The 15,828-nt window shown below is 40.3% G+C and overlaps 1 long non-coding RNA gene across 2 annotated transcripts in view; it reads left to right on the top strand.

Moving 5' to 3' along the window:
- The window catches only part of LOC138167261 (uncharacterized), a 53,870-nt gene that overhangs the window by 20,783 nt on the left and 17,259 nt on the right, over nt 1-15,828 (top strand). Inside the window, exon 4 of one of the 2 annotated variants that reach the window (XR_011169841.1) lies at nt 14,417-15,281. The exons of the other annotated variant lie outside the window; for it this stretch is intronic. This is a non-coding gene — a long non-coding RNA (uncharacterized lncRNA). Of the gene's footprint in view, nt 1-14,416; nt 15,282-15,828 lie in introns of those variants that run through there. 2 annotated transcript variants of the gene reach the window in all.

Below are 15,828 nucleotides of genomic sequence, written 5' to 3'. Positions count from 1 at the left end.
TGATAAAAGGAATCCCAGGAACAAGCAAGTGCTAGAGATGGCCAGAAATAGGCTGCTGTGAGAGCAAAATTGGATAGATACAGTTGGAGTTGGGCAGATTACCCCTTCCCCTCACCCCAGATCCTGCCTTTGGATCCCAAAGAACCTGCCCTTTCAAGTTAGATTATCAATAGTATCAAATCGAGGTGCTTGGGTATTTCTCCTTTCAAACCTATTTTTACATAAACTGCTTTCTGCAGGACTGAACTGGGACTCTCAATATTTCTGAAGTTAGGTTGTCCATCTCTATCTAAAAATGCCATGTAAGACAGTTATATAACATACATAATACATAAATATGTACACATGCACACACCCTAATGGTGCTTCTGTCTCAACTCCCACTCATTTTGACAGGCCACATCATCATAAATCAACTGACTACAACTCCCCTCAGGATTCCAGGGGTAACACGAGGAGCTGAGTTTTCTAGTATTATTGTTCAGAAGCCCCCATCAGTGTATTTACATTTGATTATCAGTCAGAATAAATTAACTTTTAGAAAGAATATTTACTAATCAGGTATAGCAAAGACAATTGTTACAGAAGTATCCTCTCATCTAGGGGTGCAGTCTCTTTTTGCACACACAAGGTACTTGGGAAGAATGAGTGTGGCCAAAGGACAGATTCACAGGACCTGGCTCCTGGAAGTTCTTCTTCCTCCCTTGCCCCCATCTCCGCCACCTTTGTAGAGTCTCTTGAAGTTCCCATTAAGTACAACTCTATATTTGGCTCTAAGGGTAAGTGCCCTTATAGAATCCTAGAGCTGCTTGTATGTTTGTTCTGTTCTTGGTATGTCTCTCAGTTTCTGGTGCAGATGGTGCTGTCATCCACTGCTGCTCAGGAGACATTGCTCCTGGCTCAGTGGATGCTTCTAGTTACCCTAATGGGAACTCCAGACCTTCTGATCTTTCAAAATTCAAAGTATGGGGGCGGTGCAGTGAATAGAGCACCAGCCCTGGAGTCAGGAGGACCTGAGTTCAAATCCACCTCAGACACTTAACACTTACTAGCCATGTGACCTTGGGCAAATCACTTAACCCCAACTGCCCTACTTTCCCCACTCCAAAAAGCAAAAAAAAACCCCAAAAAACAAAAAAGGAAAGTATTGTCATGTAGTCAGTGGGGGGAGATGGGTGTGATTGTGGTATGAGAGTTTCCTGTCTTTTGGACAATTGCCTCTTCACTACTGGATTCAACCAGCACTCAACTAGCCCAGACAGGCCAGCTGTTTTATCCATAGCCACACAAAGTATGACTGATTCTCTTCAAACAATCATGTGGCATCATTGGCTTTAATCCAATGATACAATGTTCCTATGACCCTTTTATATTTATCAAGGACTTATTCATATCTAGTTGAGTTTTGACTGAATGATTCAATTGAGATGTCTGTGATTAATTGGGGTCTGGAGATAGACCCCTACCAGGCCACACACACAAGGTCCTTGAATTAGGAAATGTTTTATATTTGTCTTTGTATCTCCAGGGTCTAAAAAAATATCTGGTACATAGCAGCTGCATAATAAGTGCCTTTTGATTAATATAGCTATATGTGTGGAGACATGCATTTATATGAACTGTAAAAATTCATGTATATGTATACATATATATATATATATGTGTATATGTAGGTTGACAGACTGGGGCCAATTTGCAAAAATCTTTAAATGCCATAGATATAAGCATGTACATAAATAAGCATGTATATAAATGCAATATATATGTGCACATATATGTTTATGTATTTACTATACACACAAATATATATACACATCTGTGTTTTACATTTAAACATCTAGGTGTATATATGCATACATGCATGTGTGTATATATGTAGATGTGTGTATGTATGTGTATTTATACATGCACACTTATGTATTTGGTATTTAAAGACCTTTACAACTTGACCCCAATCTACCTTTCCAGTCTTATTAAATATCGCTGCCTTTCCTACATCCTATGGTTCAGCTTTTTGGCCTCCATGCTATTCCTCTTATGGAACATTCCATCTGACATTCCATGCCTAGCATGGACTTTCTCTTCACCTCAGTTTCTTAGAATCCCTTATTCATTTCAAAATTCAGCTCAAGCATCACATTCTACAATCAAGGAATCTTAACCTTTTTTCTATGTCGTTGGTCCCCTTTGGCAGTCTAGCAAAGCCTATGGACCCTTTCTCAGAAATCTGTTTTCAATTGTATAATATAATATACATAGGACCACAAAAGAAACCAAAGGTTAGTAAAAATACAAATTGAATTCAGATTACCTTGTATCTATTTTGGGTGTTATTTGTGTATACCTACATATGTGCATGTATATGTGGATAACCATAAACACACAAGCTCTTTCACCCAGTTGGATGTAAGCTCCTTGGGAGCAGGGGCTGTTCATTTCTATCTCTATGTCCCTGGCTCCTAGCACTAGTCCTGGCCTACAGTAGACATTTGATAAGTGTTTATTGATTGATTGCACACACGTGTGCATGCATGTGTGTGATATACACACATACATATATGTATACATATACATCTATCTTTCTGTCTGTCTGTCTATCATCCATCTATCTATATCTGTCTTCCTATCTATCTATCATCAATCTATACCTATCCATCCATCTAACTATCTGTCTGTCTGTCCGTCCGTCCATCTATCTTTCTTCCTATCGATCGATCTATCATCCATCTATCTATGTATATCTGTCCATCCATCCATCCATCCATCCATCCATCCATCCATCCATCTATCTATCTATCTATCTATCTATCTACCCATCCATCCATTTGCCTGCCCACTCACTCGTCCGTCCGTCCTTCCGTCCGTCTGTCTATATCTGTCTGTCTATCTATCTATCTGTCTGTCTGTCTATTTATCTATCTAATCTCAAGACTTCTGATTTCCTCATCGATGTAGAGAAGAACTGGTGCAGAAACTCCTTCCATTGATGTATATCTGCAACTCATCCATAACATATTTTCAAACAGCTTGCAAACTTGAGAGTTTGAATGACTTGCCCATGGTCACACAACTAATAAGTATAGGAGGCAGGACTAGAATAATAGATTTAAAGTTGAAAGGAAGCTCACAGTCACCTAATCTTCTTCCCTTATTTTACAAACAAGAAAACAGACTCCCAGAGGTTAAGTGACTGACCCAAGGTCACAGGAATAGTAAGTTAAACAACTGAGACTTGAACCCAGGGCCCCTAATTTAAAGTCAGATTTAAATCTACAATTCTATGATCTTTCTAACTTATTCTCTATCCACTCTGCTACACTGCCTCTAGAAGCATACATTTCCTTTTCAGTGTTTCTCTAACACATACTGCCTAAGTAACCATGGACAGGTCACTTAATTTCTTAGATAGCTCTTTAAGAATATAAAGTACAAATGAGTTACACATTTGTATCTGCAGAGGGCATTTTCAAACCAAACTCTGTTGTTGTTGGTAACTCCAATTAATAACTTCTTGGGGAGGGTGGGGAGAATGTTGGGGAAAATTGGCTAAAATTGGGTTTGGGGATTCTTTTTGGACTTCTTATGTTAATACTTCCTTAACTACTTAACTAGGAATTGGTCCCTACCTCTCAAGTTTACAAATTAGTAATAGGACAAATATACCCAAAGCTATAATACAAGGTGGAATGTGAAAAGGGTCACAGGAGAGACATGAATGTAGTACTATAGAAGGTCAGGGATACAGAGAGATTTCCAGCAGTGGGCATCAGGGGAGACTTCATGGGGGAGGTAACCTTAGAGCTGGATCCTGAAGGATAAATAGGATGTCTAGAGATGGTGTGGAGGAAGCAGGCTGGGAAGGCATTCAAATGACAACTGAACAACCGAACATCGACACATAGGTGAAGGATTCGGGTAATCAGCATTTAGTAAGCACCTACTATGTGCCAGATACCCCATGCTAAGAACTGGAATTCACAGGTGTGCTCAGGGAATTAAGTGGTTCTGTTGCCTAGAACATTTTCGGCAATGGGGAAGCTAAGACAAGAAAAATAAGGCTTAGTTGAGAAAATCTTAGAGCTGGAAGGGACATAGTGACACCTGTTGCCATTAGAAGAGTTCCTCTCACAGTAGAGAGACTATAGGAAGAAAGATCGGCTACTGGGCTATTGAAATAGGTAAAAAGAGCCAGAACTAGGGTGATAGCAGTAGGCACGGGAAGGAGGAAATAGATATTGCAGATATAATTGCAATAAAAGCAACAAAATTTGGAGATTAATGAAATATGGGAAGTGAGAGAGGAGGGGCAAAGATGAAAGCATGTTAGCATTAGGAAGGAACTCAGAGGCCAAGTAGTCCAACTTATGTCTGACCAGCAGCAATGACAAATGGTCAATCCAATGAGGCAGAATTCCCCACCATCCAAGGCAGCCAGTTCTATTCTTAGATATGTGCAAGTGTTAGGAAGCTCAGTTAAATTCTACTTGGCTTAAATCTGCTTCCAAACATCTTTTGCCATTGCAACTGGTTTTACCCTCTGGGGCCAAGCAGAACAAATCTCTCTTGCACTCAACAGTCTTTCAAATATTTGAAGGTAACCGTCATGCCATCCCTAAGTCTCCTTTTCTTCAGGTTTTCCCAGTTCCTTCATCCAGTCCACAGATGGCAGAGTTTCTAGTCCTTTTGCTCTCATTATTGTATTCTTCAGGATATACTCCAGTTTGTCTATGTCCCTCCTAAAACGTGGCTCTCGGAACCAAGGATAGTATTCCATATGTGATTTGACCACAATAGAGCTATCGTTTCCCTTGCTGTAAGTAAGCATTATGCCTCTTGTAATGTGTATCAGGACAGCATTAGCTCTTTTTGGTTGCCATGTCATAACATTGACACATAGGGAACCTGGAGTCTACTAAAGTCTTGGATCTTTTCTATAGGAACTGTGTCTCTTCTCCCTATCCTATACTTATGACATTAATATTTTAAATACGAATATAGCTTCACATTTATTTCTATTACATTTCATCTTACTAGATTCAGCCTGAGGACTCTACCTGGCACAACTGCCAACAAGGTTCTTTTCAATCTCTAGAATGCTCTTGGTTGCCATGCAAATCATCTAGGAGCAAGACTGAAAAGGGCAGTAGAGGCAGTGGAACAGCTGACCTCGGGCCTCATTTGTTCTATATCCCTGCCTCTAGTAAGCATCTCTGAAAGCAACACAATCTCTGTTCTTCCAACGGGTTGCCATGTCAAAGAACTCATGACCTAGCGGCCAGCTTATTTGTGAGGGCCTGTTTGTTTGTTTTTATGCTAGGAGAAGACTCAGAAAATAGACATAGTAAGAATGATAGAGCATATGATCCATTAACCTGTAAGAACCCAGGGTTGACTTCGTGCTAAAATGAAGCATCAGAGGATTCTTGTATCTAGTTATCCCATCAAAAAAGGAAATGAGCTTAGTCTAGCATGACCTGTTCCTGATAAAAGCACACTCATTCTTGGTCATCTTTGCTTCTTTATCATTTCACAAATCAAGTTAATCTTATGCTCTAGAATTTTGCTAGGAGTCGAAGTCAAAATCACCGGCCTTCAGTTTTCAAAGACCATTCTCTTCCCTTGTTTAAAAAAAAAAAGGGACCTTGGAGCGGCTAGGTACAGTGAATAGAGCACCAGCCCTGGAGTCAGGAGGACCTGAGTTCAAATCCAGTCTCAGATACTTAACACTTACTAGCTGTGTAACCTTAGGCAAGTCACTTAACCCCAATTGCCCCTCCAAAAAGCAAAAAAATAAAAAAATAATTTTTCTAAAAGGGCCTTTTTTAGTACTTGAGCATGTGTATTTAAAGTGTTTTTAAATATATATTCAAAATATGTATATTCAAGATAAAATATGTATATTAAAAAACTATTTAGAGAAGCCATCTTTAAATAATTTTTAATTTTCAGGATTAATAAAATTGCAAGAGCCTCTTTGTCTTCCTTGTTTCAGAATGTCTTTGACTCAAACTCAGGAAGTTGGACTAAGGCTTGGAGAAGACAGGCAAAACTTTATGGAATCAGGGCATTGATTTTTTTCTCTCCTTCCCCTGCCCCACCTCACTCTTGGGAGAGCAACAAGAAGCAGTTTTTTTTATAATTTTCATCACCTTAACTATCTGCTACAGAGAAAGGTAGGAGGTGGAAAGGCACATGGAAAGAGAAAGAAATGACTAATATGGAAATATGTTTTGCATGACTTCACATATATAACAGGCATCATATTACTTCCCTTCTCAATGGGTGGGGGAGAGGCTGAAGTGAGAGAGACTGGGACTCCAAATTTGGGGCTCTAAATTTTAAAAAGGTTAAAAATAAAATATCAAAATAAAATAACCAAAAAAAAAGTTTTCAATTAAAACAGACGATGAAAGTGCCTTCTAAATCTCAGAAAGACTCAGTGTGATTAGCTGGCTGAGTGAGGAATACACCACCAAAGCACTGGGAGGGAGAGGCTGTAAAGAGGACAGCTGTATTTGGCATGAATTGATTAGGAGGAAAAATAGGAAGTTGTGAAGTGATCCAAGAAAGAGGAATTTCCAAAGCTGTAAACATTAGATAGTAGAGCTGTGGACCTCTGATTAAGAATGATAGAACTTTTAGGAGCCTATAGGCATGCTCGTCCTGGGCATGAAAGAGCTGTAACCCTGTTAGCTAAGATTCTGATGGAATATCAATGGTCCTGGTGCTTGAAGATTGGCATCCTCTTTTGGGGAAGAGCAGGGAATATTGAGTTAAGGCCCATAGATGAACAACTGAGAAACAGCTGGAGAGATGTTGAGAAAAGAAAGTCATTGAACTAACCTAGAGGAGAGGTAGAAAACCATGACCCACAGTGCTAACTGTGGATCACAGTGCCAGCGGTAGAGTGAAGCATATGTGGAAGGAGAGCCAATTAGCAAGGAAGAAGACTTCCTAATGCCCTTTGGAATGGAAGATAACATCATTAGAGCAGAGAAGCATCACTTTCAATAGAGCATAAAGGCATAGTTTATGGTGGAGTGAACCCTACATTCCCACTGAGAATAGTATCACAAACCACAGGACATGTACAAGTAGCTGAAGGGAGGCTTGCTCACTTGAAGGGGGAGGGAAGGTTCTAGACTCTTTACAATTGACTTTCTAAGGCTCAGAGGAAAGTCTTTTCTACTTTGGAGGCAGTTGGGTGGCCCAGTGTATAGAGGTCTGCAGGCAGGAAGACTTGAGTTCAAATCTAGCCTCAGATATGTCCTAGCTGCGTGACCCTGGGCAAGTCATTTCACCTATGTCTTCCTCAGTTTCCTCAACTATAAAGTGGGGATCATAACAGCACTGACTTCCCAGGATTGCTGTGAAGGTCAACTGAGATAATATTTGTAAAATGCTTGGCACCTAGTAGGCACTTAATAGATTTTTTTTCCTTCGTTTCCTTTAATTTCTACTTTTTCTAGGTATTTTTCCCTTGAGATTCTAGATATTTTGTTCTTCCAAATTTTACCATTTTGCCTAATTTTAAAAAAGCATTCACTTGGTAACTTGAGTCATAGAGCACTATTTAGTGCTATATATTAATTATATGTCTTATCTACAGCATTCAAAATTTCTCCCTTTGCTGTAAATGATGATTCTATGTATGGATGGTGGTGTTGTGGCTGATAGCGCGCCTGTGTTTCCTTGGTGTTGGGTCAATATTAGCTTAAACAGCAAAGAAATGATCTGTCCTCTGTTGCATCTCAGCTTCAGTGGCTGCATTGAGTGCCCAATCATTTGCAAACAGAAAGTCATGCACCAACACTCCCTCCACTTTGGTCTTAGCTTGTAGCTTTTACAAGTTGAAGAATTTGCCATCAGTGTGGTAGCTGACCTTGATGCTGTGTTCATCCCCATTGAAAGTATTTGACAACATGGCTGAAAACATTATGCTAAAAAGCATGGGTGCAAGTACACAGTCTTATTTCACTCCACTGGTGACTAGGAAAGCATGAGAGCATTGTTCGTTATCTAGAACCTGGACAAGCATGCTGTCATGAAAATTGATGTGCAATACTGATGAATTTCTCCAGGCAACCAAATTTTGACATAATTTTCCATAAGCCCTCATGACTAACAGTATCAAATGCCTTAGTCAGGTCTGCACAGTGGACAGAACACTGGCCTTAAAGTCAGAAGAACTTGAGGTCAAATCTGGCCTCAGGCACTTAGTAGTTGTGTGACCCTGGGCAAGTCACTTAGCCCTGAATTGCTTCCAAAAAATAATAAATACATCTATCTATATATTATTATATTTATGTTAATTCAGGTAGTATTTTTATTCTTTATTATATTCACATGATTCAGTCTTTAGCAGAGGTTATCCCAATAATAATTTATCTTTTCCTTTATTTCTGTGAAGAATATTTTGTAATTGTGTTATATAAATTTTGTATGTAAGGTTAACTTCAGTTTTCAGAGACCATTCTCTTCTTCTTTAAAAAAAATGGGACTTTTTTTTGCTGCCGTGGTTTTAGCTATTACATTCCTCTGGGTATAGCTAGTATATGTGAGACTTAGGTTAACATAGGTAAGACCTTTGGTCTGGCACTAATAATTTTGTCTTGATAAGGGATGAATTTCTCTTCTACTGGTGGTGGGGGGTAGGGCTCCCTGGAAGGACTTTACACTTTAGCAATCCCCCATGCTTTTTTCTTTTCAGAGAAGGAACCCACCCCAAATAGAATTATAACTGGGCAGGTCTGTATGAATGGATCCCTGGGGAGGTGGGACTCACCCAAGATGGAAGGAGTTATCTTGGCTCTTTATGGAGTAGACCACAAGTCCTTTGAAATCTTGTTCTATGTTCAGTGTTGTGTTAGCCAAGTACTTGCATGGAAGTTATTTTTTTAAAAAAAACTACTTTTTCTTTTATATAGAGACTTAAACATGAACTGAATTCAAAATTTTCAAGTGAAACCTTGAAATAGGGAATGAGCCAAAAGAATTCTAAGATTCAGGAAGACCTGAGTTCAAATCCAACCTCAGACACTTACTAGTTGTGTGACCCTGGGCAAGTCACGTAACCTTTGTTTGCCTTAGTTTCCTCATTTGTAAAATGGGGATAATAATAACACTCATCTCCCAGGAATTTTATGAGGACAAAATGAGAGAATAATTGTGAAGCACATAACACAGCTCTTGGTGCATAGTAAGTACCATATACAAGTTCCTTATTATTAGTAGTAGGAATCTTCTAAGCCTGAACCAGTCTTTGTAAATTTAGAGCAGCAGTTCTAGGTTATGGGTTACAAAGGCAAGCCTGGGCCATTCCCAATATCTGGACTTATTTCTTGCCACTGGACTCCCAATGACTCTGGAGGAGAGGGTGGGGCTGGTGACTTTGAGCAGCCCTACCTCACTTAAATCTAATTCACTTGCAAGTCAAGATATCACCCTCCTGATGCCATTGGTTCTCTTCAAGAACAAAGGACAAACAACATCAATAAAGACAAGACGAGTTTTTAAATTGCTTTGCTCTCAGCAGAGATAAGGCACTGGAATGGATGTCTTGAAGTCCGCTGATGTCCATCAAGAAGTGGGAACTGCAGGGCTGGACCTCAGAGGAGGGAGGAGGGATGGAAATTGTATATACATGTACCCTCCCCTGTAGTGCAGTCCCACATATACTAGATATAACCGGAGGGATGTTAAATGGTTAATGCTAAAACCATGACAGCAAATAAGATTATAGAGGGAAGGACTATAGGAATATTTAGGAAGCAGAAGGTTGAGGGTAAAATCTTGGGAAATACTCACAAAAAGAAGAGCCAGTATAGCAGGTGGAGAAAATGGTTGGAGAAATAGGAAAAAAAATTAAAGAGAGCATAGGGTCATGGAAGCCAAGGAAGAAGGAAATTTGCAGGATGAATGGGTTGATGAATGATGGTATATTAATATAATGGAATACTTTTGTGCCAAGAGAAATGATAAAAGGGACATTTTCAAAGAAACCTTGAAAGACTTATAGGAACTAATGTAGAAAGAAATAAAGAAAACCAGAAGAACAATTTATATAATAAAAACAACATTGTAAAAATAATCAATTTTGTAAGAGCTAAGGACTCTTGCCAATGCAATGACCAACCAGGATTCCAGAGGAATGATCCTGACGGCACAGGAATGGATTTACAATGCAGAATGAGACATAGCCAATGTTGGAATTTGTTTTGTTTGATTGTGTATATTTTTGTTTATATTAGTTTTCTTTTCTTTTTCTTCCAGTGGGAGGGGAGAGGTGAGAAAGAGTATTAATTTTATTAATTGAAAAAAATTAAATCTTTAAAAAAGAAAAAACAAATGAAGAGAAAGCCAACAGTGCTAAGAGAAAGTTGTTGGGTTTTTTTAGGTCAAGAGAGACATGACCTAAACACATCCATAGACAGAAGGGGAGAGACAATATGGAGAAAATGACTAAAAGAGGGGGAGATGAGTAGGAAAGCCCCAGAGGAGGCCGGAGGAAATGTATCATTGTCAATAGCTGGAGAATAGAGGAAGCACCCCATTCCTTGATCAACTCATTTCTCCTGGCTATTAGCTAGCACCCCCATTTTACTTTTCTAGGCCTCTCCTTTGTGGTCCCGAGTGTTGTTCATTTCTGTCTCTCTGCCAGACTCTCTTCCACCTTGTGCCTTCTCTGCTTCTTATGAGACACACTCTCCTCCTCATTCACATTGGTGGCTTGAACTAAGGAAGCTGGTAATGGGCTCAAGAGGCAATGGCGGGGACCCTAAGACTACGAGCCACACACAACTTAGAGGAAGGGCTATTCACTCAACCGCTGGGTCAGGCCTGCTGCATTGTGGGGCCTATCTCTTAATTAGCAGCAAAAAACCTAGATGAAGAGGAAAGACAGAGGACTTGGGCTTTGATTTTTTTTTTCATTTTAACTAAATAAAGAGGTTTTCTGAGCGATGGGAAAAACAGCTCAACCTGAAGTGTCTTTTCAGGTTTTTGTTTTGTTCTGAAGTTGCCTGTTTATTTGCCCTCTGCCTCTTCCTATTGAAGACAGTCACAACCTAGCATTTAATAGAACACTGATGGGTAGCAGGGTGGGAGTGGGGGGCACTTTTGAGAGGTTTTCAAGTCCAAAAGCGCCACAGAAGAAAAATCACGACTATGATGGCCCACTTGAGCCTGGGAGAGTATAAAATCAGAGGCCACTAAAGGAGCCCCCAGCCCCTCTGCTTCTGTTTGTTGCTGGCACTCGAGGGAGCTAGATTGGATGGAAGTGCCATTTTCCGGTCTTGGTTTAGGGTGAGGCAGGGAAGGGGGTGGTGATGGTTATTATGAAGAACAATTAGAAACAACCCTGGTTGGGCAGGATGGGGGAGCTCCCAGGTGGAGAGGGTTTGGGCCTTGATCCAGGCATCATCTAAGGAAGCTACGAATTTTATGTCTGGCTTCACGGTTATGGGGAGACATGGTTTCCTCTCTGCCTAGCATTCGCTTCCTTTGCTTAGTCTTTGCTTCTTTTTATTCCACTAACATTTATCAAGCATCTGCTTTGTGCCTGGCATTGTACTGAGTGATGGAGATGCAAAGACAACAAATAATTAGGCAGCTGGGTGGCCCAGTAGACTTGGCCTCAGGAAGAGCTGAGAGTGAACCCTGTTCCAAACCTTAGCTGTGTGACCCTGTGTAAGTCACTTAACCTCTCTCAGCCTCAATTTCCTCATCTAATAAAATACTTGCGTTTCTCTCTCTCTCTCTCTCTCTCTCTCTCTCTCTCTCTCTCTCTCTCTCCCTTCTTTTTCTGCCCTTCTCTTTCTCTCCCTCTGTCTCTCTCCCCTTTCTCTCTTCTCTCTCTTTTTCCCTTTCTATTTCTCTCTCTCCTCTCTCTTTCTCCCTCTCTATTTCTCTCTCCCCCATCTTCTCCCCCCTCTCCTCCCTCTCTTTCTCCTCTCTCCCTCTTTTTTTCTCTCTTCTCTCTCTCCTCTCTCTTCCTTTCTTTTTCTCTCTTCTCCCTCTCTCTCCCCTTCTCTTCTCCTTCTTCTTCTCCTCCTCCTCCTCCTCCTCCTTCTTCTTCTTCTCCTTCTCCTTCTCCTTCTCCTTCTCCTTCTCCTTCTCCTTCTCCTTCTTCTTCTTCTTCTTCTTTTTCTTCTTCTTCTTCTTCTTCTTCTTCTTCTTCTTCTTCTTCTTCTTCTTCTTCTTCTTCTTCTTCTTCTTCTTCTCTTTCCTCCTCCTCCTCCTCTCTCTCTCTCTCTAAATATATAAATATGCTTTGTAAACTTTCAAGTGCTATATAAATATTAGCTCTTATTAAATAGTCCCTGCCCTCAAGGAGTTTATATACTGTTGGAGGATAGGATAAAGGAAAGAATATTAGCACAGTTAAGTAAGTAAAAACGTTTTACAAACAAAAGATAAAGACATTTTATCAGTGGAGTGGGGCACTAACAACAGGGAAGATAGTGAGGGCCTCATGGAGGAAGTTATCGCCAGGCACGGACCTTGAAGGTAGCTGGGGATTCTCCTGGCTTGCTCATTAGCTCTGGGCAAGTCATTTGGCAGATGTCCTTGAGAAACTGAAGGGGCAGGAGAATGATATGACTGGATAGCATTTCTAGGGCTCCAAAGGGATAGAATTGGTGAAACTACAGAATTCAGAGGCCATACCACTCTTGCCCTGTACCAAGATTACCTTTCATGGGGTCCAAATCCCAATGCAGCATTGTGGGTCTAATGACTGGATTCTAGCTTTCAGGAAAACAAACCTCCCAAGCACCCTTTGGCATTGTCTTGGGAAGAAGCCAAGGGCATTAAGATGATGTCTTTAAACTTGTCCATTAAACTTATCTCAAACAGGTGTGCATTTCTAATGAAACTCCATTTGTTGCTTCCAAACTTCAATGTCAGTCCCAGTTGTTGGGTCACTGAATATGTCTCTAGATACTAAGTCATAGAAGACTGTGTTTGTTTGTAGGGTAGGGATGGGAAGAACATGGGTATTGAAGCTAGAAGATCTTCTTACAAATTCTGGTCCCACCACTTAACCTTTCCGGGCCTCAGTTTCCTCATCTGCAAAATAAGAATGTTTGATTAAATGGCCTCTAAACTCCCTTCCAGCAATAATCTGTGATTTTATAAAAACAACGCACACACATGTACATACATGCACACACTTACATACTTCCCCCACCCCCACTCTTTTATTCATTTATCCATTTTTTCAGATTTTAAAATATAACATGCAACTGAATGAATCTTTTTCCTTTCCAACTGATGTCTCCAACTCTGCCAGGAGCAAGATGTGTTCTCTGGACTGCTAACCTTCAAGGAACAAGAATTTTAAGTGGCAGGTTCAAACAATCTTAAGAGTGATACTCCAAAGTCATTTGGTAGAGAATTTTCTCCCCTATCCTTTCTTTCTAATTCCATTTTAGAAGCTTGAAAATACAATTTTTTCCCCTTACCAATTTTGTGTTTTTCTATTTGGCAAACATTGATTCTTTTCTGTGTCCCAAATGGAGGTGAAATTAACTTGTCTGTCTGTTTCTTAAGCAAAAACAAATAAACACATTCAATATGTATAGCCCAGGAACCTGCCAAACTATTTTTGCTCCATGCCGATGTTACTGAAGAATGTCAGTTCAGCACCATGATTAGCATTTTACAATTGCTGGAGAGCCAAATGTTGAGAGAACAGTAAACATTGTTTTGGACGCTATGAAAATTGCAGCTTAAGAAAATGGAATTTCTCAGTCATATAGCTAGAAATTTAAAACAGAAGTCTAGGGTCCAGATAGCTTTCCTTTCCAGGTAAGTAATTTTAAGCTCAAATGTGGGGTCCCAAAAATTTGTCCATGTAAATATGGCCTTTCCCTTTTCAAAGTCTCTGGCTACAGTATTTTGTCTGCCAAAAAACTGTATCATGACAACTCGGGTTCATGTGATTACAAGGTTAAAGGCACTTTCTTTGCAATAGCTCTGGGAGGTGGTGGGTAGGACAAATTTTGTTATCCACAATAGGTGGGTTGCTTAGAGGATCCTCTGATGCATTTGATGAAATTCCCAATAACCTTGAGGAAACCACAGGGCTTCGACCTTTGTCTGAAGGCCTCTGAAAGGCATCTCCTCCCCCACAGGAGGCATGCATACACACAGGCTCCTTGTTGAGAGAATCCAAGGAACCCTTCATTTGTTTCTCTCTGTCTAATTTGGGCTTTCCAGATTTGAGTGCAGCAGAATGAACCTTCCTTCTGTGGAGGGGGAGGACATTTCTCCCTTCCTTTTCCTCAGGAGCAGTTAATGTTGTGTTGCAGGAAAAGTACATGACAATCTGTTTGAACTTACTTAATGAGGCAGGCCTGAGTTTCCTGGACCTCAAGTTCCTGGAGTTTTCTACTTTGCTCTTTTCTTTTCTCAGAATAGGTCAGAGATCCAAGTTCCTGAGAAATCATTTGGCAGAGACAGACATGAATCTGCATGTGGCCTGAGAGGAGAGAGATGAGAATGGATGGGCTTTCCCAGTTTAGGAGACTATCTTATGAATAATCTTAAATGTGAGAGTCCCTGAGTTCAATCATTCATCATGCACAGGCTTCCTAGAAGAAAAAAATTTCAGTCTATTTCTTGGAGAAGGAAGAAGATTGCCATTATGGCCCCTGCATCTGGAGGAGCAGAGCTTTGTTTTGAAGTTGAGGGGAGAAGTAAGCAAGGGACGGCAGAAAGATCTGGACCTTGCCCACCCTCCCTGTATTGTAAATGGCCTGAATGATGCAAATTCAATGTGAAGAGGAATACTTGTTCAGCAGTCCCTGAAATATATTTATCTTCAGGAGATAAGTTAATGACCTATTTGAAAGCTTTGTGTGTTTCCATATCTGTTCATGAGCTCCTATGATCCTTTTGTACATTATGCATTCTTGTGTGGTGAGACAGACAACCCCACAGCCCATATCTATTTAGTACTTGCAGTGCCTAAAAGGGAGCTGCCCATATTTGGAGAAAGTTACATACAAGCTGGGGCAACTGAGTGATACAGTGGCTAGAACACTAGGCTTGGAATCAGGAAGACCCATTTTCCTGAGTTCAAATCTGGCCTCAGACACTTACTAGCTGTGTGACCCTGGGCAAGTCACTTTACCCTCTTTGCCTCAGTTTCTCATCTGTAAAATGAGCTAGAGAAGAAAATGTCAAACTACTTCAGTATCTTTGCCAAGAAAATCCCAAATGGGGTCACAAAGAGTTAGACACAACTGAAATGACTGGACAACAACAAAAACAAACTATACCATAAATAATTTTAGAAAATTTCCTACAGAACTCCGGGTTAGGGCAGTGAGAAAAGAAAGAAAAAAAATGTTCTTTTAGGGTCAGACCCCAAGATGAAACTCAGTCTGTGTGAGACCAGAGTATATGCGGCTCAAAACCACCTGAAATATATACATGAGAAAATTGGGACTCAATAGCTCTCCTTATGATCACATGAATAGCAATTGTCAGAGGTAGTAATCAAACCAAACTCTGGCTCCAGCATTCTTACCACTATCCCACACTGCCTTGGCTCATCTGAAGTAGAGATGTCTTTGGATTATAATCCCAAATTCCTCAAATGAAAAATATAGAAACAGGGGCATCTAGGTGGCACAGTGAATGGAGCACCAGCCCTGGAGTCAGGAGGACCCAAGTTCAAATTTGGCCTCAGACACTTAACACAAAAAACTAGCCCTGTGACTTTGGGCAAGTCACAACCCCAATTGCCCTACCTTCCCCCCTTCAAAAACCAAATATAGATAGATAGATAGATAGATAGATAGATAGATAGATAGATAGATA

The sequence above is a fragment of the Petaurus breviceps genome, unplaced genomic scaffold (genome assembly GCF_028583685.1).
Source record: "Petaurus breviceps papuanus isolate PSGF00001 unplaced genomic scaffold, PetGlider_PUasm1.0 229, whole genome shotgun sequence".
Classification (NCBI taxonomy): Eukaryota; Metazoa; Chordata; class Mammalia; order Diprotodontia; family Petauridae; genus Petaurus; species Petaurus breviceps.
This window is presented reverse-complemented; position numbering and strand designations above follow the sequence as displayed.